This window comes from Manis javanica, chromosome 4, assembly GCF_040802235.1.
Source record: "Manis javanica isolate MJ-LG chromosome 4, MJ_LKY, whole genome shotgun sequence".
In the NCBI taxonomy this organism is placed as follows: Eukaryota; Metazoa; Chordata; class Mammalia; order Pholidota; family Manidae; genus Manis; species Manis javanica.
In genome coordinates, this window is record NC_133159.1 from 165,777,369 (window position 1) to 165,802,910 (window position 25,542).

At 40.6% G+C, this 25,542-nt stretch overlaps 1 long non-coding RNA gene and 1 other non-coding gene across 8 annotated transcripts in view; one reads left to right on the forward strand and one right to left on the reverse strand.

Annotated features, from left to right (window-relative positions):
• Positions 1 to 337: 337 nt before the first annotated feature.
• Positions 338 to 25,542, reverse strand: part of LOC140849287 (uncharacterized) — a 38,400-nt gene continuing 13,195 nt past the window's right edge. The window contains exons 2-5 of one of the 7 annotated variants that reach the window (XR_012131015.1): positions 15,787 to 24,879; positions 12,026 to 12,139; positions 3,217 to 9,025; positions 354 to 3,068 (exon numbers count right to left, since the gene is read on the reverse strand). This is a non-coding gene — a long non-coding RNA (uncharacterized lncRNA). Of the gene's footprint in view, positions 3,069 to 3,216; positions 24,880 to 25,542 lie in introns of all 7 variants that reach the window. The other 6 variants (XR_012131011.1, XR_012131012.1, XR_012131010.1 and 3 more) reach the window with 6 other exon arrangements.
• Positions 23,762 to 23,895, forward strand: LOC140849345 (U11 spliceosomal RNA). Its single transcript, XR_012131083.1, has one exon. It is a non-coding gene; the product is annotated as a U11 spliceosomal RNA (small nuclear RNA).

Here is a 25,542-nt window from a genome sequence, read left to right on the forward strand (position 1 = left end):
ACATATCTTCTTGTAGTGTAACATAGCATGTATAGGTTTTAAACTACTAATTAAATTGCATGCACACATTAACATAATAGGAATACAGCTACATAACCAAAGCAGACCTACAATTACCAGCCATATCCAGTGAAACCAAGAAAACCAGTTAGGCACCCTAGGCATTTGTGAAAACTTATCAATTATATGATGGATATTGTCTCACTGAATTTGAATAGTTTGAGAAAAATCAGACAAATTAAAGCAACACATTCCTGGGAACTGTTCACATCCCATATGTTCTTTTAACAGTAGATAGTCTATAGTCGCAAGATTTTGGAGCACTGCAACTTGCACTTCTCCTAATTCTTGGTTGAGTTCTGACAGTATAGATCCAGTCAAATTTGTTGTTTCACTGTATGCACAGGCCAGCTTAGATATCTCCTTCGTCATTCCAATGGCAAGTCCAGGAACTGGTAGGATGAATGTAGCTACAACTGCAACAGTGCCAGGATCTTTGTTGAAGTTTTTTGATGATCATCTTCTGGAATGACTCTTCCAGAGAATGTTGATGTTGGAAGTTCTTCTTCATATCGTATCTTAATTCGTTTTCTGGGTAGCCAAATCAGGCTTTGATCCTCTGTATAAACACAAACAAACCCTTTGCCCACCCTTTGATATGACCTTTATACCATTGTGAAGAACTTATTGGAGATCACCACACAGGAACTGCTTTTTTTTTTTTAAGAGAAAGGAATATTATCAGAAAAATGTACTTCCATAGCTGATCATCTGACACCCTTTAAATGATCAAAATTAAGGATATTTAAAGCATGCATTAATCGGTGATTTGCAGGTGGTTTTATCCTATCAGGGAGTAATCCCCCTTTTCTTTCTTTTTTTTTTTTTTTGTTATCATTAATCTACGATTACATGAAGAATATTATGTTTACTAGGCTCTCCCCTATACCAGGTCCCCCCCACAACCCCTTTACAGTCACTGTCCATCAGCATAGCAAAATGTTGTAGAATCACTATGTTGTTCAATTTTTATTCCTCACCAAAACAAGCAATAAGATAGCAATATCCATAACTTCAAGCATGTAGAATACATAAAGAGAGTGTAAGATATTTCCTTCTAAATAATTATCATAACCCACTACGACCCTATATAGTTTCAGGTTTTAGAAACATTATAAAATTATGACCTGCTATTACTTGGTCTTGTATCAAGCCTATACAGAGAGCACAACTTTGCTTCAGAAAAGGACAATAAGCATGTTTTATCCCCTTATGAAAGACAAGGGAGTTTCCTGACAAGCATTAGAATCACTAAATCCAAGTTGCTCTACAGTCTAGGGTAAGGTTAGGACTGAAAAGTGGGATAAAACTCAAAGTGTCATCTTTCCTGTTTAGCAGGGTGGGGGTAATGGCAAGAGGGCTCAAGATGAAAGAATGCTGTGAACTATAGAATGTGGGTGAGAGAGGGCTTGTCTTTTTTTAAAACTGAGTGACTCAGTTTTGTTTTTGTTTTTGTTTTTGAGAGGGCATCTCTCATATTTATTGATCAAATGGTTGTTAACAATAAAATTCTGTATAGGGGGGTCAATGCTCAATGCACAGTCATTAATCCATCTCAAGCCTAGTTCTCTTCAGTCTCCAATCTTCTGAAGCATAACATACAAGTTCTTACATGGTGAACGAATTCTTACATAGTGAATAAGTTCTTACATGGTGAACAGTACAAAGGCATTCATCACAGAAACTTTCGGTTTTGATCACGCATTATAAACTATAAACAATCAGGTCAAATATGAATATTCATTTGATTTTTATACTTGATTTATATGTGGATCCCACATTTCTCCCTTTATTATTTTTATTTTTAATAAACTGCTGAAGTGGTAGGTAGACACAAGATAAAGGTAGAAAACATAGTTTAGTGTTGTAAGAGAGCAATTGTAGATGATCAGGTGTGTGCCTGTAGACAATGTGCTAATCCGAGCTAGACAAGAGCAATAAAACATCCATGGATGCAGAAACTTTCTCTCAACACGGGGGGGGGGGGGGTGAGGTTCTAAGCTTCACCACTGTTGTTCCCCAATTTCTCACCTGATAGCCCCCCTGCGACTGTGTGTCTTAGGTTGTTCCTCCCTTGAGGAATCTTACCCGTCTCTGGCTAACCAGTCATCTTCCGGGGCCATACAGGGAAATGTAAAGTTGGTAAGTGAGAGAGAAGCAATATTCTTTGAAAAGGTTAGCTTTTTACTTCTTTGCAGATTTATGCCCTGTGGCTTCTATGCCCAGCACTTGTCTCAAGGTATCTTTACCACCTGGAGGAATTATGATACTCGGTAAATTCGATATGAGGCACGAATTCTATTTAAGGGTTGTAATTAGGAAGGAAGAAGAAAAGCTATAGAGGTAGCATATGGAAGAAAACATGGGAGGATTGATTATTTCTTTAACATATCTTCTTGTAGAGTACCTTAAGCATGTATAGGTTTTAAACTACTAACCTGCGCACACATATTAACATAATAGGAATACGGTGACATAAACAAAGCAAATCTATAATTACCAGCCATCTCCAGTGAAGCCAAGAAAACCATTTAGGCACCCTAGGCATTTGTGAAAATTTGTCTATGATATGATGGATATTGTCCAACTGTACTTGAACAGTCTGAGAGAAGTCAGACAAATTAAAGCAGCCCATTTCTGGGATCTGTTCACATCCTGTATGTTCTTTTAACCGTAGATAGTCTATAGTCGTAAGATTTTGGAGCGCTACAACTTGCACCCCTCCCAACTCCTGATTGAGTTCCAACAGTACAGATCCGGTCAAATTCGTTGTCCCACTGTATGCACATGCCAGCCTAGACATCTCCCTCCTCATTCCAATGGCAAGTCCAGGAAATGGGGTGGACGCAGCCACAACCGCAGCATCGCACGGATCCCTGTGGAGGCTTTTTGATGATCATCCCCTGGCATGAGTCCTCCAGAGAGTGCTGATGCCGGAAGCTCCTCCTCATATCGTAGTGACTCAGTTTTTTAAAGGGAAAAAAGTTGGATTCTTTATGTAAAAATACCTTGAACAGGAAACAAAAGCAAAAATGAACAAGTGGGACTATATCAAACTAAAAGGCTTCTGTACAGCAAAGGACACCATCAGAACAAAAAGGCATCCTACAGTATGGGAGAATACATTAATAAATTACATATCTGAAATTTCTTTACCTGCAAGATAAATTTGAGAATTGTGGAAGTCTAATGAATGTTCTTTTTGGTTTATTTATTTATTTTTTTAAGTTTTCCAATATTGCTCTTTGGCTCTTGGAAGGAAATGAATGTGTCTTCCACTGTCATTTTCTGGCTGATGACTTTGAAAAGTTATCGTTCAAGGTTGGGTTGAAAGTTCTCACCCGTATATATGTGGAAAGAAAACAAACAGCTGCACACATCATGATCATGAGTTACATATGTCTGTACAGTGCTGTGACACCAAGAAGTAGGGTTAAAATAGGAGCCAACTTAATTAACTGTAATCCCAATACCAAGTGCGTAGGTTCCAATTTTTTAAATTAATGCGTCAAAAATCTGGATACAAAGTCCATGTTAGAAATAGTCAAATTCTGGGAAAAAAGCAGACAGTTAGCAGGAGTCCATTAGGAACTTGGGCTAAAGATGTGCAAACTAGAATTAACATTTTGAAATGTGTACATTGGGGCAAAATTAATGGCACAAAGAGGCAGATCCTCAACGAAAAGGAGATTGTTTAGGGACCTTGTATTTTCAGTGACACCTGGTACTGCTGTCTCCTCAGCATAAATGAATCTTAGGCTGCTCAACTAGTTTGTTGCCTTTCAGCTTAATAGTATGTGAGATTATCCACCAGTGTGTATCATTCATTCACATGTTTGACGATGAGCTATTTTAATGCCCACTTTTTAAAAAATGAAATTTGAATGGCCTTGCCTATATTTGGGAAACCACCTGGAAAACCAAAAATAATAAATAACATAAAGAAGAAGAAAAAAGTTTGCTTATCAAGCCCAGCTTTGACAATCTAGCTTTGTCCCTTTGGGTATAACAGCCAATTCATTAGAATATGAGGACCCATTATTGAACTGACACTGAAAAATTCCAAGTCAGAGTTGTGGTAAAGGAGATTTTTACATCAAATAGGAGGTCATCTGCAAGTGTAAGATTCTTTGAGTCTCTTTGAGGGGTTACTATTCCAAACCACCCTAAAAATCATGTTTTGATGAAATCTCTATAGAAGGTGCACCTTGCCAAGAAAATCCAGTTAGTATATATATCCCACTTGAAACTGACATGATTTTTAAAAATTATTTTTAATTTGTGAAACAGTGCAGGTTCACAATCTTTAGCTGCAGTTGTGAAATCCAAAGAGCATGAAAAAAATACATGCACACCAAGTAACTCCTTTGGCAGCAAAATCTGAGCTAATATGAAATCATTTGGAGTTAAACCCGATCAGAGCAGATATGAAGCTAGAGATAGCATTATTTACCTCACTTGTGAATATTCATAAATTTTATTGCAGAAATATGTGTGGATTATGGAACACCAACTGAGACCCTACCTATCATATCACATATGATCTAAGCATCCTATTACTTTCTTGTATTTGAATAATGCCATATTCTGAAACAAATCTAGCCCCAGTGATTTTGGGAAAGGGATTATAGACCTTTACATAGAACTATAGACATATAAGAATCCATCTTATAAGTTTGCTATATTATAACAGGCTTTTTGAAAATATAACTTTGAATCGTAAGGGTATAAATTAAACCACAGCTATATCTAAAACTACGTAAAGTCAAGGTATAGTGAATTCTGTTTCGTTGGGCTTTCAAGTTTCTAATATGTGCATTTGTTTGACCCTTTATTTCCCACTGTGAACCTGACTCAGTGCTGCTCGATCTTCTGCTGATTCAAATATGGATGATATTTGTAAGCTGCTCCGAAGTACAGGTTATTCCAGCCAACCAGGAGCCAAGAGACCACCCAACTATCCTGAGAGTTATTTCCAGAGAGTGCCTATCAATGACGCCTTCATCAGTATGGTCATTGGCCGACTAAGATCTGACGACGTTTACAGTCAGGTGGAGATTAAAGCTGTTAAGATCTTAATGATCCAAAAGACTGCTTTCCCTTTCCTCTTCAATTACTCCTTCCCTTCTTTCTTCCTTTAAAGAGTAAAAGCAACTAAAAACTATCTAAAACCTTTTGAACTGTGCTATGGGATAATAGAGGAAACAGGGATGTTAATTTGGGCAGAATTGGAGATTCAGGGAGGAGATGGGATTTGAGTTATATTTGAAAGATGCTGCATTCTTTTAGTCATTCATTCAAGAAATGGTTACTGAGTGTGCATTAGATGCCTGTCTGTGTGCTCGGTGCTGGGGATCCATCGCTGATGAAGGCAAGCCATACCCGTAATGAGCTTGTAATAAAGATAGAAGACAGAGAGCTAAAGGGATTACAGTAAAGCAAGACGAGTGTTATCTAAGGGGAAGCACGGGGTGCCATGAAGTATATAACAGGGCCGGCAAGATTGCGACAGGTGACAAAGGGGACATTTAGGGCAGTCCGAGCAAAGGAGGCAGCACAAGCAGGGCTGTAAAGATCCTGCAGCATTTGTAAGTCATCTCCCTTTCCTCTCCAGTATATGTATCATTCACTTACTTAAAAGGATGAGAAAATTATCATTTGACTATTTTTCTGAAATGAACATAATTTTATGTATTTTATATACTTTCTTACTAGAAGAGAATAAAGAACTGTACCTGTGATAATTTATATTGTATACTTGTGATAATTTATGATAGACTGTTATTAATCACAGTGAGTACGTGCTCTGTGCAATTGTTTAGGTAGCCTGTTTTTCGTATGAATAAGTTAAGTGTAAAAAAGAGACCTTTTTTTCCCTTTTTTTTAAGACAACTTAAAGTCAGGAGCTACCTGCAAATCCCAGGTCTCCATAATACTTGTGGACATTTATTCAGAACCCAGTATAAACCAGAATCATTGGAGTCAAAGATTCCTAACGCAGGAGGTTATGGAGCCTGGGGACACATCAGTATTTAGAAGACAGGCAGACGAGCAGCCAGCAGAGCACAGCGAGGAGAGGACCCGTTGCCCAGAGGATTGAAGTGGGAGTGTGACAAGGAGGCCACCGAACTGAGTGACGGTGAGGGTGTGAGTGACCCCAGGAAATCCCAGGAGTGATGGTGGAGGCCAAGCTTCAGGAAGTGGGCAAATGGCAGCAGAGAGATGAGTCTGTGAGTTCCGAGAGATTGGCTGTGATGGGAAAGACAGAGACATGTGCTAGTGAGAGACATGGGGTTCAAACTTTTTCCTTTTTCTTAAGGAAGACTTTGAATTTGGAAGAAAGATGACATTATGTGGTTGGAGAGGAGAGGGAAGGCCCTGGTTACACTGCATCCCTTATAATACCACAGTCTGAGAATTGCATCTGGTGCCCAGGACCCTCAAAGGAGGTGGCTTGTGAGAGACTGATAGGCCCCAGGACTGGGTCATTTATTTGGCACCTGTATACATTTAGATGTTGTAACAGCTCCCTCCTCCGGGTGATCCAGGTCTCGGCGTATCCTTTGCCTGAGCATCGCAGCACGGCCATGCTGTATGTGATTCTCTACTTTGAACCTTCCATCCTTCACACCCATCAAGCAAAAGTGAGGGAGATAGTGGATAAATACTTTCCAGATAATTGGGCAAGTATTACTATTGATCTGTCTTTTCTCTACAATGAGGTTGTTGCAGAACTGACTTTGTATTCTTTTGGCCTTTAACTCAGAGGTCAAAATGTTGTAAATAAGGAGACAAAATTACTGGCAAAATTACTTTAAGTGTGTTGAGAATTTTATAAATCATAACATGAAGAAGAAAAAAATCTGAGTAAAATTTCCTGACCAACCTACTGGTTTTTCTCTTAAATGGATACTTTGAAGGTCAAACTATGCATTAAAATATATCTTGCCTTAGCTACTGAGATTATAACTGTTATGTAAGCATTTCTTTGTTCTTTTCTATTTTATGAATCTAAACCATCAGAGTTTATCTAATTTGTCATTTTATGAATAAGAATTTCACTTTTATAATGTTTTATCCCTATGTTAATGTTGATGGGGCTGCTGAAGTGTAAATACTGCAGGAATATGCTGTAACTTTTTAAATGTTTCACTTAAAAGCAGTAATTCTTAAAGGAATAGAACTGACTTAACACACTTAATTTATATGAAATATTCTCTTTGCGCATAGAACTTTAACAAAGTACAGTGAATCAGATCATTTTGTAATTCAGGTAGCAGATTTTCCTTCACTTCTTCCCAGCCATTGAATCACAGATTACCTATGATAAGGGACCTGGATGAGGAGCTTTCCTGGGGAGGACACAGCCTACACAGAGGAGGTGATGCTTTCTATCTAACTAAGAGTGCGTCACACTCATGGGCTAGCAGTTGAACAACCTAGGGGAAAACTCTGGTAGTCTAACTTCATTTGCGTAAGCATAATTAAAGAAGTTTTGACCACAATGTTATAATCAGAAACGGAAGCGCCTTTAATATTAAGAAAGGTCAAAATCCTGTTACATAATGTTTACAAGATGTACTACTTTAAAAAAAACACCCTGGCACATGGAAATAAAGGAGTTAAAAAAAAGATATGTCAGGCAAGTGGCATCCAATAAAAAGCTAGTGAGAAATAATAATATCACACCACAGAGAATTTTAAAGAAAACACATTAATAGGGACAAAGAAGGATCATATGTGTGTGTCATATTAAAAAGAATAATCCACACTCAGTAACATACTCAAAATATATAAAGTGTGAAAACTCAGAATAATGTGGAAAATTTGATTTTTTTCCTTAATGATAGGAAATTTTAATGTACTTCTTTTCTATATATAATCCTGCTCCCCCCAAAATACATAATGGATGTTCCATGTGTATTTGAAAAGTTGAATATGCATTGGATCACGAAGGAAGTCAAAAATTCAACAAAGTTAAAAAAACCAGTGTTAGACTAGGGACTATATTCTCCTGCCATAGTGCATTTGAATTAGAAACCAAAATTAAAAAGATATTTTTAATGTTTGGAAATACATATACTCCCAAATAACTTACATTAAAGAGGAAATCACAATGTAAATGAAAAAATACTAAGACTTGCACCGTATCAGAATGCTACACAGTGAAGCTTATAGGAAATGACTATAACTTGAAGGTGAATACAGAAACTTAAATTCACTTACTTGAAAAAAATTAAAATTAAATGGGTTAGATATTAAGCTTAAGAAGTTAGAAAAGGCAGAGTAAAAGGAAGTTGATAATATACGAGCAGAAAATTTATTGAACTAGACAAAAAGGAAATGAGATCAATACAGCAAAAGCTATTTTGAAAAATGTAATAAAATAGATATTTATTTGGTAAAACTGACTACAGAGAGAGAGCAAGAGAGAAATTTCAATATATTAAGTTGGAAAAAGAAGACCTAGGACAAAGAATTTTTAAAAGTATAAGAAAACCTATGAACAACTTTATGCCAGTACATTTGAAAACTCTGCGAAATGGACAAGCTTTTTAAAATTATAACTACCAAATATGAGTCAGGAAGAAAAACAAAACATGACTAGTCCAGTAACTATGAAAGAAATGGACTTGGTGATCAAATCTCAGTGCCTAATCCACTCCCACCAAAAAGAAAGAATCACCAGGCCACAGGAATTCACAGGTAAGTCTTGGCAGAGCTTCACTGGCTCCCCAGCTTTAGACACACTGAAGTGGGTAGGTACAGAACTGCAAAAATAATGCTGTTTCCTCCAGTCAAGGGATTTTTACAACTTGAACTCGGGACCCCTTGAAATCTCTACCTTCAAGGGGTCAGTGAGGTCAAAACTGTCTTCATAATAAATTAAGACATTCTTTGCCATTTTGCTCTCATTTCTTCCCCAGCATACAGGGCAATTCCAGAGGCCACGTGACAAGTGAACCTGCAGTAGAAACAGAATGTAAATCCAGCTGTCTTCAGTTAAGCCAGACATTACAGAGACTTGAAAAAATATCAGAACAATGCCAGTCTTTTCACAAATATTTTTGGGAAAACTTGAGGTTTTTTTCCTTTGTTGTTAAAAAAATATGTATGTTAGCATGTAAAACAAAAATTTATGTTGTTTTTTTTTTCCTGAGGGCTTTTTTTAAGTTATTAATTGAACATTTAATGGTGCTGTAGGGCCAATTATTATCCTTTTATAGGTGGGGAAACTGAGGTGTGAAGACATTTAGTTACTTGCCCAGGGCTACACCACAGGCAGTGCTGGGCTGGACCCCAGCAGGCTCTTTACCCGCCAGGGGATTTCTAACGACCCGCAGAGCCTACATCCAATGGTGGAGCCAGACTGAAGTCCCTGATTCGTTTCTCCTCCCTTCTTTCCAGCGGTCCCTCGCGCGGGCTGTCCTGAGAGCACCACCCCCACCCCACCCCCTGCTCCTGGAGTCTCTGCCCCATATCCTCCCCTTTCTCAGTCCCCTCTCTCCTTCTGTGGAAGCATATCCTCAAATAACATTCTCAGGAAGGTAGATCAGAGGAAATGCGAGTCCTTGTGTGGCAGAAGCAGCCACAGCATCCCCTGTCCCAGCACCCTGGCTGGCCCTCGGCAACAGGACTTCCCCTTATTCACATCAAGAGACAGGGTCCCTTTCTTCCCCCGGACGCTGTGGTAGCGTCGGGATTCACTCGGGTCGGAGGGCTCTTAATGACACGTCGTGAACAGCGGACTGAACAATGCTGGTGTGCGGCCTTGACCTCTGTTTCTGCTCTGAGAACCGCTTCTGTGCCGGGAGGTGCGGACTTGCTCTAGGGAGGCCCGCGTCATCCTGGCTGGCCACCAGCAGCCTGGAGGTGGGGTGAAAAGCCCAACAAGACCTGCGGTAAACAGCCCCCGGGGCCAGCCAAGGCACAAAGCCTCAGGCCAGGTCAAGGGTGTCTCGGTCACTACGTTTTGGGGTGGTTGTCAGGTGGGAGTAGGCAGGGAGACAGCTCACAGGCCCGGAACCTTCTTACGCTTGCTGGATGGCAGGCTGGGGGGTGCTCGGCGGGCGTTTCCCCCTTGGGAGTCCGCTGGGGGCCGTGCGGTCCGCAGCTGCCCTGAGCAGGCCACGAGCCACGGCTGGTCTTGTTAATGTCGGCACGCGTGTTTTACATTTCTGAGGTATTGCTCGTTCGGGAGCCCCCGGTTCTTTTTTCAGAGCACGCAGTTCTGTTTTAGGGGCAAAGTGGCTTTGCAGGGAGGGGGCTTTGGGGTCCTGCATTTTCTCTTTTTTCTTTGTGGGTTTTTTTTTCTTTTCAGTCGTGGGACCTCCTAGCAGGCACTGTCTTCGGGGTCTGGTCTGCTCTCCTTTCCGCTCCTGTATGCGAGGGAGGTCGGAGGTCAGGAGGAACCCCCAACACGCTCTGTCCCCGTTAACTTCCAGAGCTGTCCGAACATCTGAACCTCAGGCCCCTGCAAGGAAGTCCTCTTGCCTCTGAGCAGACCGGTCCTGCTGTCGCTCTGCCATCTGGAGGGACAGCTGGGGGAGCCCCCGTGTCACCTGCCGTCCTGCCCTTGTGCCCCCCTCTCTGTGATGCTGGATCGGGGCGGCCATGCCAGGCCATCCCTGATCGGCCTGTTTTCTGGCCCTCGCTTCATCCCCACCCAGCCGTCCTGCCAAGTCAGTCCTGACCTCCGCCAGGAGTTGGTCAGTCCCTTGTCTTCAGACTGTTATTTCTCCTGTCCTCTTTGCCACATGAGGCAGATATGCTGCAGGGGCTGCAGGTGGACGGCTCACCAAGAGGCCATGGTGTGACGGGCCACAAGCTGGGCTGGCTGGACACGTGGGGCCCCTGCCCGTGGAGGCCCGTCTGGCCTAGGGCCGGGCGGCACCTGGCAGCCTGTCACTACAGCTCTGGCTGGAAATGAACCAGGAGGGGCTGCATCCGGAGCCCAGCGCAGGCATCAGCTGCAGAGCCAGCTCGGGGTCCACTCGGCCATTGGAGGGAGGCACCCCCGGCCTCTACCCTGTCGCCCCTTTCTGGAGTCTCATGGTTCTCAGCACGTGCACAGCTCAGAGCATCCCTCTAGGGCTGACCTGGGGCGGCAGCCAAGGAAGGCTCCCCGGAGGACCCTGAGGCAGGGAGGCCCCAGGAGGCCGGTAGGGGAGCGGCAGGGTGTGGGGGCTGAGTCCTGCGCCCCATGCCTCCCAGCCTGCCAGGGGCCAGCAGAGGCCCAGAGATGTTTGATGAGGAGAGAGAAGAGGTCCATGTTTAGTGTTATTTTAAATTAATAATTTTTTCTTAATTTCTCAGTTTTAATGTGTAATATGATAAATATTATTCACTATAACCCCCATTTAAAGAAAAATTCTTTGGGGTCCTCAGTAACTTTTTAAGGGCTGAGATTAAAATATTTGAGCTCTAGTCAACGTCTCTGCTTTTTTTCCAACCTTGATTTAGCATTTTTCCATGAATTAGTAGCAACAATTCATTCTTGCTCCAAAGTGTTCCTAAGGAAGAACTCTCACCTATTATGTATTTTGAAACCCTTAGTTCTTCAGGGATGGAGTTTAAACTGGAAGGAGGGGGCAATGTCTTCTCTAATTTTGCCTTGAAGTGAGTAGGTATTTAACAAATACTGAATGAGTGTCTCCTCTTTCAGGTAATTAGTATTTACATGGGGATCACAGTGAATCTAGCAGATGCTTGGGAACCTTACAAAGCTGCAAAAACTGCTTTAAACAATACTCTAGACCTTTCAAATGTCAGAGAACAGGTAGGTCTGGCTAATCGAGAAGGATTCTGTAAAAACTGTAAGCCTGCTTTCTGGGGTAGGAAATGAGTTAAGTACATTTCCCAAGGAATTTGGGTGATGTCCACATAGACATTTCAGTGCAATGATTAATGAAAGGTGAATTTTTCACATCCAAATAAGATAGGTGATTACAGGTTTTTAACTTACGTGAGTATTTGTAAATGAGAGACTTGGGTTCTAAGGAGGAGTCAGCATCCTAAGATGAATCAGTAGGTCATATGGCTCCAGTTGGCTTCACTTATTCTTGTTAAACACCTTCTCCTATGGATAGAACTGCTTTCACAATGAGCTGGAATTTTAGTCTTTTCATTAGTAGGACAAATGTTGAGGATGGTAACCGAAGGTGTACAACATGCCCTACCATGCCCTGTCATTGTAATTTCAGTTCATTTCTGATGTGCAAAATAAGCAGCAAGACTCAAGACATTGATCTCTAAATGGCTGCATTCTGTCCCTTTGATTAGCGCACAAGGCAGAAGAAAATACCTGAGTAAACAGAGGAATAAAAAATAAAGCCTTTTAATAGGGAAATACCCTTGACATTTCTAAACAGTTGCCTTCCTCAGCCTGGCTGCCTGAGTTTTTCAGTTTCTAGTGGGGATGGAGCAATATTGACTCAACTTCAGCATGTTTTATTCAAATAACTTGAATTCCATAAATAATTCACAAAAGACAGTATCACCGTTGGCATATCTCCTAGAAATATATTAGAGAAAGTGTCACTTCCTATGCTTACTGGCATCATAGCATTAATTTTTCATTACTTAAATTACTTTCTAAAACTGCAATTGCTTATTGGCAACATTTTAAGAGGTTCTCAAAGTCTTCTGATGAAACACCTTATAATAGTTTTAAACTAAACTGACTAGGTTAAGGCTGTTTTAACATTTAACTCTTGCTTCAGGTAAAGCAGACAACCAAATTTTTAAAAGGCTGGTTTGAAAATTCAGTTTTGCCCTCCCGCAGTGTACTTTGTCAAGCTTTCCTATGCCTGCAGAAGTCTCATCTCCTGAGGTTTCTGCTCTGCTCTGCTCTCTCATCGGCAATAACAGGGAGAAAGGCAATCGAGCTGCTCCCTTTATGTCTCTTTTCTGTCCAAGTTAAGAATAGAAAGGGTCCTAGGAACCGCTTGATTCTCTTCTCCAGTTTACATTTGAAGAAACCAACATGCAAAGGTTAAATCTGAATTCACACCAATAGTTAATGTAAGCACAGCCAGAATTCGGATTTAGAGTTCTCTTAATTCTAAGTCCAGTGCTCTTTCAAAAGTGTCCAATAAACCACTCGCCTTTGAGCCTTATCCACTGTAGCCTGTATGTTACTCATCTCATGTAGAAATGTTATCTGTCAAGGGATCAATTTGAATGTGATTCACTTTCAAGATAAATAATTTTCTTTTTTCATGTAATTCAAGTTTTTTTTTTAATTTTCAAAGGCAAGCAGATATGCAACTATCAGTGAAAGAGTACATGCTCAAGTGCAACAATTTCTGAAAGGTTATTTGAGGGAGGAGATGGTTCTGGACAATATCCCAAGGCTTCTGAACTGCCTGAGAGACTGAAATGTTGCCATCCAGTGGCTAATGCTGCATACAGCTGACTCAGGTAATGGAAGAAAGGGGTGGCCATTTATAGCACCCTATAGAAAGGCCTTCAGAATTAAGATCTCCTGCATGATGCAAAGCTGGTTAGCCCTTGGTTGAGAATCAAGTTGCTTTTCTAAGTTGTTTGTGTGTCTACTTGGAAAAGTCAACAGCCCACCTGAACAGCCCCCTATCACATACTGTTAGGTGCTAGGGAACATGAAGAAATTTACCTCCACATTCAAGGAACTTGTCACTGGTCACATTGGGGAGATTGGACGTATATGTATGAAAAAGTATAGCTGCAGATCTGCAAAAGGCAGAATAATGCATTCCCACCCCCTCTCTCAAGCATGCCCATGGCCTAATCTCTTCAACATGGGGCATGGTAGCAAAGGGGGAGTAAGGTTGCAGGTGCAACTAATGTTGCTGGTCAGCTGACTTTGAAGTAAGGAGATTATCCTGGATTTTCTTAGTGGGTCTAGTATATTCATATAAGAATCCTTAAACTGAGAAGGAAGCAGAAGAGTCAAAACTAGAGAAACCCATCATGGAAGAGACTCAGCAGGCCACTGCTGGCTGTAAAGATGGGACAGTCCACGAGCCAAGGAGCACGGGCAACCTCTAGATGCTGAAGAAGACAAGAGAACAGATTTTCCCCTAGATGCCCCCGAAGGAACCCAGCCCTGCTGACTCCCTGATTTTCTTTAGCCCAGTGAGACCAGTGGCAGACTTCTCATCTCTGGAACTGCAAGAGAATAAATTTGTGTCATTTTAAGCCACTGAGTTTGTGGTAATTTGTTGCAGCCACCATGGAAAACTAGTCAAAGGGCCAAGCCAGGAAACAAAAGCCAGATGTGTGAAACAGACGGTTGATGGGATCTGAGTCCAGAGCAGGAGAGACAGTGGAGGGGCGGAGGTGACTGGGGCAGGCTCCACGCAGGAGGCAGGAGCTGACCGCCCCTTGCTAGGACTTTGAAGTAAAAAGAATTCTAGACTGGAGAAACAATAGAAAAAAGGTGTGATTTTGGAAGTACAAAAAACATGGGCCCATTGAGCTAGACAAGAGTGCTTAATTACAGAAAGTTGGATCTTAGTGTTTTCTGGGTCATGGTCCTCTTTGAGGCCCCATGGGCCATCAAGTCTAGTTGTTTCACAGATTACATGAGATGCCTCCACAGGGTCTGAGAGACCATGACTTTAAAGCCCCTGGTTTAATAGAAAAATAAGTGGGTTAAGCTAACCGGAGTTTGTTCAGAGCTGATGCAGTTCCTTATATGTAGTAAGTGCTTGATCAACATAACTCAGGGATTCGTTCATCCAGAGCTGTGTGCCCCTTCCCCTAAGACCCCTAAGAATCGTGTTGTTCAGCATCCCTGGAGAGCCTCTGCTTTACTTTTTTCATCAACGGTTTTCTTGAGAACCTACCCTGAGAAGGGTACTGCTTTCAACACTTCCTTGTTCTCTCAGGTAAAGCTGTGTCTCTAAAAAACTGTTCACACCAGACTATTCTGCAGCCTGCCCTGTAACACAGTAGCCCCATCTCAAGACTCTCAGGCAAGGTGTTCTTCAGTCCCCCTCGCTGCCACGTGTCCGCTTCATGGGGGTGGGGCAGGGAGGACAGGGGTTGGATTTCTTCATCCCTCACAGCTGAAAATGAAATTTCTCCTCAGCCTTCTCTCTTCATGCTAGAAATCTCCGTCTTCTAAACTCTTCCTCATAAGCGATGCTTCAAGTTTTGTTTTGTTTTTCTGCCTTTTGCATGTTGGCCTAGAGCTTGCTCCAAATTAGTTTACTCAGAGCATGAATACCATGGCTAAAGTTCTAATCATCTAATGGACCTGTTTTTAGTTGAGTTTATTTTTTACATAAACTCCAGTTCTAATTTGAGGATTTTACTACGTTGACTCAGTTTGTAATCTTCTTTACCAAGAGTCTTACTTTCTCAGGCATATAAACAACTCAAGCCCTTGATTTATCCTATCATAAAACTAACTGCTGTTTTACAGTGAGTCAGCCTCATCTTCATCTTCCTATGTCTGTGCCTGACAGTCGAGCCTGCATTCGGGGAGCCAGTGTTCTCCTGGATTGCACCCCTCCAGGGGCAACCTCAGTCTGCCAGAGTTCTCTGCTTTTATCTTCAGCCACATCTGTTTTCCGTGTTTGTCCCTGACCACTGTCTGACCTGACTGCGCAAGGTCATAACTTACCAGAAACAAACGGTTTCCTATCTGGTTGTGAGTCATATGTGGGAAAAGTAACTGCTTATTTAGCTTTTCTGGTGTTGTGATCATGGTGTGCAGGAAGAAAGGCATATTTCTCATACTCCCTCTGGTTGACCTGCTACAGGCATTTCACACAGGCTCTGGATGCTTCCGCAGTGCCTTGTAGCTGCTGAGGAAGCACACTCGGAGTCAACATCATCTAGGCAAGGCCGGCCTGCTGCAGTCTGACCCCAAGGTCACCAGGATTCCCGCCGTTCTCTGGGTGTGAATTCTGGAGGGTCAGATCTTCTAGGGGAGATCAGGCCTGACAATTGGAACCAAGCCTGGCTTCTACCACGGAATTAATTGTCAATGTGTAGAGCTGTCCCCTGTCCAAAAATGAAAGCCAATTAATACCAGAATGTTTCTTGAATTACAAGTAGTATATAGACAGGTGGAAGTCCTTACAAGGTTGCCTTTTGCTTTTTAGTTAGGCAAATGTGAAGCTGAAAAAAATTGTCTATGTAAATAAATACCTTCCCTGATAAGTCCTGGAAAACACATGGTAAGTCGCCACTGCAGTTTCCCTTGAAAACTGAGCCCCTCTCCAGGTTGTCATGGTCTCCTTCTGATGGAGAAACTTAGAAATCAATATATTAAATGGCCTTCTGCAGGCTTCCCCGTAACTGAAGCACCAGAAACGCCCCTGACATACACTCATACAGCATCGTCATTCTGGACATGCCCGACACCCTGAGGTACCAGACGGAGGGCCGGGAAAGCAAGGACGTGCATGTGTGGTACTAGAACAGCTGCCAGGGACCTTGGACCTTATCAGCTGTGACCTTTTTGACAGTATTTATGGTCTTAAATTTTTGATTTTGACTATTTGTACTTTGACTTCTAAATATTTTTGCCTTATCCTATTTTCTCACTCTTTCTTAGAGAAGTAATTGTGCCCATAAGCCAATTGCAGCAAATAATGGCAGTTTTTTATTCTCTCTACTTTTTCTTTTTTAACATGTTGTTTATTTTGTTTGAAATAGTTTAGCTTGGCGGCAGCTGGCAGGCTGAACAGGGAATCAGGACATCAGTGATACGGTCACTCACTGCTGTTTTGGAAGCTTGGTCTAGTCTCCCTGGGCCTCGGTAGTGGACAGTCCAGAAAACTGAGTGCCGGCCATACCCTCTGGCCTTTACAAGGAACAGAAGAGTCCCAGGTCTGGTTGGCAGTGCCACATGTTCGTGTGGGTATCCCTTTCCTCTGCTGTGTCTGGGCACCCCAAGACCACTCCAGCTTCAGTAATTTGCTAGGAGGACTCAGCATATACTAGTACTCATGGCTATAATTTATTACAGCAAAAGGATAGAAAGCAAAACCAGCCAAGGGGAGAGGTGCAAAGTCTGGAGGAAACCAGGCAGAACCTTCCAAGAGGCCGCACATGGGACACGTTTACTTACCCCAGCAGTGGGTTGTGACAGCATGAGTGAGATGTTGCCAACCAGGGAAGCTTGTTAGCAGCTCAGTACCCAGGGCAATTATTGGGAGCTGGTGTGTAAGCCTGGAACCTACCCAAATTTCAGTCTCCCCAAAAGGAAAGCAATGGTTGATCATAAGCCACATTGTACAAACAGAAAAGCCATTATCAGACCATTTTTATCGGCTCTCGAAATGGCAGAACTTCAAAAAATCCAAGTTCCCACATGTCAGCCAAGGGCTGCTCTTTTTTCAACTGTATATCACAGGCGACATTTCATGTCAGATCCAGTTGTCATATTTAGTAGTTTAGTTGTACTTAACTCTGTAGCATACATGTCCTATAATTTATCGTGCCGTTACCAATACACATTCTGCTTATTACTTCATAAATGCTTAAAATAAATGAAAATGAAGGAAAGTATTTAAGAACTCACACTTCATCAATATTTTCTACACATTTAATAAATTGGAAACTCTTCTCTTCCTATGTCTAGCCTGTAACCCAAACAATAAACATCTTCGTCAAATCAAGGACCAGATTCTCAGACTCTAGGTACAATCCCAAGATCCTCTTTTAGTTGCTGTTGGATACTGCACAATTTGAGTTTATACTTAAGGAGGTAAAAATATTGAATGAATAATCAATTCTTAGGTTTGTTCAATGCTTAAGAAGATAAGGATTCGGTAGCTTCGTCTCTGATTCATGCCACAGATTCCAGCTGTCTAAGATAGTTCTTACAGAAAAAGGACAGGTTACACATTTAATGAGCATTTCATACCTACTGTCCTTGGGGATACAGTGATGGAAAAGTGCACAAGATTGTGGAGTACAGGCTAGTGAGGAATATGGGCATTAATCAGAGAATCACGCTGATGAAAAATAAATATAAACTGAGATACACACGCTCAAGGAAAGGAACCTCATTCTGCGAGTACCAGAAATAAGGGGTGTTGTACTAGCCTTGACGACTTCCCTAGGAGAAGCGAGAGCTTCCGAAGGGACCTGGAGAAGCAGCCTGCGAGGGTTAGCAAAGAGAAAGGCTGGGAGCATGATGAACATTCTGGAGAGAGGACGAACATGTCCAAGTCCTGGGTGGGAAGCAGCATGACCAGTTCAAGGACCTAAAAGACCAGCTGGCTGGAGGGAAGAGAATAAGAAATAAAGGTATGAAATGAGAGTTGGGGAAGAGTGAGCCCCCTGCCTGCCCTTGCAGGATTCCAGTCTTCACCTGAAAGGCCAAGAGAACCTATTAGAAAGGTTGTAAGTAGGATGGGTAGTTTGCATTTAAACAAGGTCAACTTAAGGACTTTAAAGATTTTGAATTCACTGGAGGAAGTTCTGAGGTTATTCTTATCCCGCAAGAAGCCTCTTTGGATATAAGACTGGTAAATACCCAGGAATGCCAGCACCAGCAACCTTGGGGGTTTGGGTCAGGTGGGCCCAGGAACTAGCCCCAAATATTAATGCCCATTTAGGACCAATACTCACCTTGACTCAGCCTGGTTAGTGGTATACAACATGTTTCTTTATCTTCTAAGTATGTGAGGACACTGTTTTCCCTATTTAGTAGCCCAGGAAAAGTAGATACTGATTCTTAACATGTTAATGGATGTGCTGAGTGTTTTCAGTGACTTGTTTAAGTGTAATTTTATAAGATCAGAGAAGTGCTATCCCTTTTTTAAAATTTTTATTTATTTTTTTATTAAGGTATGATTAATATACACTCTTTTGAAGGTTTCACATAGAAAAACAATGTGGTTACTGCATTTACCCATATTATCAAGTCCCCACCCATACCCCAATGCAGTCACTGTCCATCAGTGCAACAAGATGCCACAGATTCACTATGTGAGAAGTGCTATCCCTTTTTATCTTTTTAATAATGTTAATGTTTCCCCTGTGAATAGCAAAGTATTATTGAATACCTACTCTGTTCCCAACTAGGTGCTAGGAATCTAAAAGTGAACAAGGTATATCCGTACCCCCAAGGAGCTCTCAGTATAGTCAGGAAGAGTGACAGATTAAGCCAAGATAAAAAACCAGTAAAGATCCAAGAGCTGGAACCAGGCATCTTATTAGCTGGTCAAAGTAAAACTGGCCTTTCAGAGGCAGGTGAATTGCCCCCAAGGAAGAAATGTGCTCCAGTTAGCGTCCTGACCTAAGTTAATGCTAGTGACCCAAGAGTTGTTGAGATCAGGACAGATCTGGGTCATCTGCCTGAACAAGCCTGCTTTCCAATCATAAATCTTTACCTGGAATCTATTGGAATAGAATGGGCAGCTCCCTTCTGTCTTTTCAGGTAGCAGAAAAATAAAAGCCTACAGATCAATCCAAGTTGTTGTCAGAGATCTTTGAGGAGAGAAAGATCTGGTCGAAAGAAAAGAAAACCAACTACGCAATACAAATCGATCAAAACGAGGATACATTTGAATTTCTGACATTACAGCTTGGTCCTTTAACTTGTATTTTCATTTGTCCCCCCGACCCCAACCCTTTTTCTAGAATCCCTTTCTGATTCTCCTATAAACACACCAATTGGTTCCATGTTTTTTCTCATCTTTATATGAAGATGCAGCTCCTAATTTAAGGACCATCCCCTATCCCAAATCCCATCTTACAAGATAAGAAATCTGAGTTCACTCTGAGGGAGTATTTGAAGAGCTGAAGCCATTTGGTCCATAAAGAAGATCTCGGGGTGAAGTTTTTGCTGCTTTGTCCAATGGCATTGATTGATCCCAGGCACTCAGATAGAGCAGACTGTATAAATAGTGCTCACTGTTCCCATCTTATGACTTATCATTTCATTGATTAAGCATCCTGCCTGGTTACTAAATTCCTCTTCACTGGCCTTGCAGAATCCCCCCAATTCTGATCCTTTCATTGGCAGATGGAGTCTGCTGCCCCGTTGCTCATCTTTTCAATATTCATTGTGAGGCTGAGGAGCAAAGGATTTAAGAGGAAAATGAGCACTTACGTATACTTACCTCTTAGGAGCTCAGTGAAATAAACCTCCATACCTTTGTACATACCTTAGATATGTTTTTAAATTTTGTTTCCAGAAAAACAAAAACCAACTAACCCTGAGTTATACCATTTCCTCCTGTGTTCGACTCTGTAAGTTTAAATTTTATGAATGAGTGAATTAATAATCAGAATTATTGGATAATCAAAGCAAGGAAGAATTTTTTTAGGTGACTTAATTCATTCTCCAGTTGTCAGACAAGATAATACTCAAGTCTTCCCTGACTAATTAAATTAGAATCATAGAAATTGTTACCTAGAAAAGACCTTAGAGCAATGGTCATCAAGTTTAATTTCACATTGGAAATGCTGCTTCCTGGGCCTACACAAGACCTGAACCAGAATCCTGCTGGGTGGAGCATGGGATTCTGAAAATGTTAAGGCTGTCCAGGTGATGGACAGCCTTAAAGCTCTCAGAGATGCTCTAGCCTTGCCCCTCAGTTCATTTGAAGTAGTAAGGCTTAAGAGATGGCCTCGGGGTAATGTTCAGGCATATATTTTTGTAAGTTGGGTTTCACACAGGCTTTCTCAGGAAACTGCCCAATCTGGATTTCTTCTTAAGTAAATCTCTTCTGTCTCTTCAACAGATGTTCAAGCAAATGCTCTCAGAAAAGCAAGCCAAATGGGAGCATTACAAGAAGGAGGGCTCAGAGCGGATGATGGAGCTTGCTGATGTCTTTTCAGGAGTGAAACCCCTAACCAGGGTGGAGAAAAATGGTAATTGCTAAAGAGGCATATCTGTGTTCGGAATGTATACACAGACTGTTGGAAACTGGCAAAGTAGAAAGTCATTATGTTGGTAACATCTTTGTATTGATTTTAACATTGCAAATGAAGGTGGGAAGTTTAGTTTGGGCTGCCTCTAGCTTTGTGCTCCTTTGAGTGGTCTGTGTCACGCCCCTATAGTTTTCTATAGTTTTCTTGTCCTCAATATATGTTAGGCTAAATCAGGGTTTCTAATTCTGTGGTTTTTAGATGCCTTATAGAGTCATAATGCACCCTCCCCCACACTTACCAAAGTATGCAAAACTCATGTGTCAGCTCATGTGCACTTGAGGGAAGGGGAAAACCTCTTAACTCTCACCATCTCAGAAGAATATACTTCATCCAACAATAATCGCTAGGTGATAAAGGTTCTTTTTCATCTACGTGCCTGCCATCTACTGGCATAAGAGGGGACATGCAGACTGGATTTGAAACTAAACGTAACTCATTTACTTTTATTTTAATCCTGCTGCTTTTAGGAAATTTTATCTACATGAAAATTGTTGTATCACTTAAATTTTTCACATAGGTAGAAACCTTTCAAAAATGCCCCTGAAAGATCATTTTGATTTTTAAGATAATAAATCGAACTATTTTTTTAATGCTCTAATAATAGTTAAAGCTGTCAAATTCATTTCCAATAGTTAATTATGCTGTGAAACTGCTTAATAATATAGCTTTTTATTTTTAGAAAATTACTATTTATAATCAATATGAGCTTGCTTGCATATGTCAGTAAGAACTAAGTGTGTAAAGGATTAATTAAATTCAAAGCCACAGCTATGGGAATTATGGGATTCAGTAGTCTTTCCTTGTCTCTGTATTAATAGAAAATCTTCAAGCTTGGTTCAGAGAGATCTCAAAACAAATACTGTCTTTAAATTACGATGATTCTACTGCTGCAGGCAGAAAAACTGTGCAACTGATAGAAGCTTTGGAGGAGGTAAGGAAAGTCTTTTAAAATGACAGTTCTTGAATCAGAAATCATACTTTCTGACCAACCCAGCAATCTGCTTCTGGAAATATATCTAAGGGACTATTTCGTCAGAAGCAGAAAAGTACAAAAAAAGCAAAATATGCCCACTGTGCTACTATATACAGTGTCCTAAAATTGGGGAAATAATTAAATGACTAGCATGAAGAGAATGGTAGTGAAAAGTTACATTTCAACTGGTGGAAACATGTAATCTTGGAAAATTAATTATGAAAACAACATAGAAACATTGGCGAAATTGTGGTAAAGTAGTAAAAGCAAAAATAAAATTGCACTGCATGTCTCATTTTTAGGTTGGTAAAGACTGTAGACCCAGGGCAAAACTGTAAAGGAATCCACAAGAGTGAAGATAGTTGTATAATGATCATATTCCTAAAGTTTTAATTGTATGCTTAGCTAAATTTAAAATAGAAAATAAACCAAAGTATCAGAACAATAACCATGAGGTCTGTTATTTAAAACATCATTCAATACTTATCTGGAACCCTGTCCAGTTGATGTACATATATTTTTAGAAATATAATAAATATTGTTTTCATTTGATGGACTTTCTTAGCAGACGTTTTCTTATTTTTATGAGGTTTTTACAATCATCACTTGTTAATGGCAGCACAATATAGTACTCCGTTGTTAGCATTTCAGCTTCCCAAGCCATTCCAAACAATCCCCACTTGTACTATTTGGGTTGTTTTTTGGACATTCTAGTCTATAGTACAACTACAAATAACTTTGTAAATCTCAGATGCTTTTATCTTTTCCATTATTTATTTTGGTAATAGCCCAGACCCTTTGAATCATATATATTAAAATTTATATATGAATAAAATATATATAGCATTATATACATTAAAATTTCAGTGGAATGTTTTGATTTAAATACATCAAAAACTTAAAAATGTGCAAGTGCCAACACCCCACTTGTGAGTTGACTTCGTTTTTTAGCAGTCCTGCAAATCTTCAGAATGAAGAGGCTTCTCCAGTATACTTTTATTGATACTAAACTGGAAAGTGGAAATAGTCACTTATTATGTCATATATGTACAGGAAAATAAGCAGTGGGACATTTCCTAATTCTAGAACTTTGTGTCGCCTTTTCTGACCTGGCTTATACAGTTCTGAAATTATAATTTGAAATTAAAAATTTGCCAAAAAATTCTTAGTAAGTAGTGTGCTTTATTTTAGGTGTTTTGAAGGAAAAATAAACACCACAGAGGCCACTCAGAAGTTTTAATTAAATGTATTTATGTAACACAGGTTCAAGAATTTCACCAGTTGGAATCAAATCTGCAAGTATGTCAGTTCCTTGCTGATCCTCGCAAGTTTCCCCACCAAATGATTTGAACCATTAACATTAAAGAGGAGGTCCTCATCACAATGCAGATTGTTGGGGACCTTTCTTTTGCTTGGCAATTAATTGACAGGTAACGTGGACAGCCTAGCATTTGCCATTGATGAGGGCCACGATGAGCATCTCCTTACCATTTATCTCTTTACAGTTTCACATCTATCACGCAAGAGAGTGTAAGGGTAAACCCATCCATGGTTACTAAACTCAGAGCTGCATTCCCAAAGGTAAGCAGAGAGCAGTGAAAACAGTCTCAGACACCAGGGGAGAGTTGGTCTTCGTTATTACTTCATTAATTCAGCCCAAGAATTTTATCCTTTCAGAAAGTTAGATAATTTGAGTATTTTTATAGACTGAAAAGTTGGCAATTTTTCCATGAGAGCACACTTTCAATAGATGCCATAAATATTTAACGTTTGAATTCATAAGTTGCAGTGTCTAACATAAATTATTTTTAAACTAAATAATTTTTTAAAATTTTACCAGTATATAAAAAGGGCTTCTGTCGTGAGTGGCACACGTGGGGCAGCTCGTATGCTCTTCGTGCGGAATCGACATCAAGAGATTTCGGAAGCATAATTTTTTGGTACTTGGGCAGCTAGTGATCGTTGGTCCTGGAGCCCCCAAAAAAAAAAAAAAAAAAATTTTACCAGTATACTAAAAATGTGAGTCCCAGAGTCCTTTTTCTCTAGACATGAATTGAGTCCTTTTATTTATTCATTTAAAACATTCTTGTTGAGGCTCTGCTCCAAAGTAGGATCTCCTCTGAGGTCAAGGAGTAGTGGTGAACAACACAAGCATGGCCCTTGCTCACGAGGTAATTGCAGTTTGTGATAGGTGAACAAATAATTTACTCAGCGACTTCTGATGGAATTACCATGAATATCAGTTCTGAGGTACACTTTCTTTCATGTTTAATTGGGGTTACGCTTTATAATTGATGGAATATCCTAGTTGAATTGTCAACATGTTTTTTCTTTGTGAATAATGCATAAAGTAATGAATGGCACTTCTTATTTGCCATGATGTCTTAGATTGTACTCAGTACAGTAGTCTCATCAACCAAGACGTCTGATTTTTCCAGAGACGAATAGCTGTCTACCGTAGCACCGAGAGACGAGCAGCTGTCTACCATAGCACAGAGGCTGTCAAACTTGAGGGGTGTCAGAGTCACCTGGAAGTCTTGTTAGAGCCGATTGCTGGGCCTCTCCGTCAGTCTCTGATTAAGTCAGTCTAGGGTGGGGCGTGAGAACTGGCATCTCTACATCTCTAACAAGTTCCCAGGTGATGCTGATGGTGCTAGTCCAGGGACCACAACTTGAGAAGCACTGTCATCCAGATGACATTTTTTTTTAATTATATTGTTGTGAGAAACCATTAATTGGCATTGATAAGTTCAGTGATCTTTGGTCTGAGTAAAGCCCAGAGGCATTGTTGTACGTTACTATTCCTGGAAAGAAAGAGATTTCTAGGACTTTTTGAGAAACGTGTATATGTGATTTTTCTTCCAGCTTGCCTCTGCCCTTGATCTTCCCCTTCTTCGTATTAATCAAGCAAATAGCCCTGACCTCCTCAGTGTGTCGCAGTATTATTCTGGAGAACTGGTGACCTATGTGAGAAAGGTAAGAAACGTATCAAGATGATGTTTATTTTTTGCACATGTGTTTTTATTTTCAAAGAACTTTTACACCTGCTTTATAAATGCTAGTGGTAGTAACCCCATTTTATAGGTGTAGAAACTGAGAAACAGATTACAGTGGTTTCTTCAAAGTCACAGAGCTAGTTGGTAAAAGACGCAGTTCTAGATCCAATATGTCCTAGTCACAAGTTAAGTTTTCAGGGGAATTTTGGTCCTGGTTTCAGTTACATATGGTGTAGCATGGAAGCAAATAGGCCTGGATTCAAAATTTACCTGGGTCACATACTAACCTTTGTGACCTTTGGCTATTGTACTTAACATCTCTGAACCTCAGTCTCCTAAAAATGTGTCATCTGAAAAAGATACATTTTTTTGCAGCATTTCTATGAGGATTAGCTTTATATCCTGTGAGCAAATAATATTTGAAGGCATGTAGCCCTGGACCTGATAGCAGTTATGAAAAAAACTCTTTGAAGTCCCTCAGCATCCCTTGCAATAGACCAATGGCTGTTTGCACACACTGGTACCTTTCCTCCTGTCATCCTAACATTTTTTAGCAAAGAAAAATAAATGTTCAGATCACGGGAAGATGACAGCGTGAGTAGTTCAGAGGAAATCTCCTCCCAAAAACAT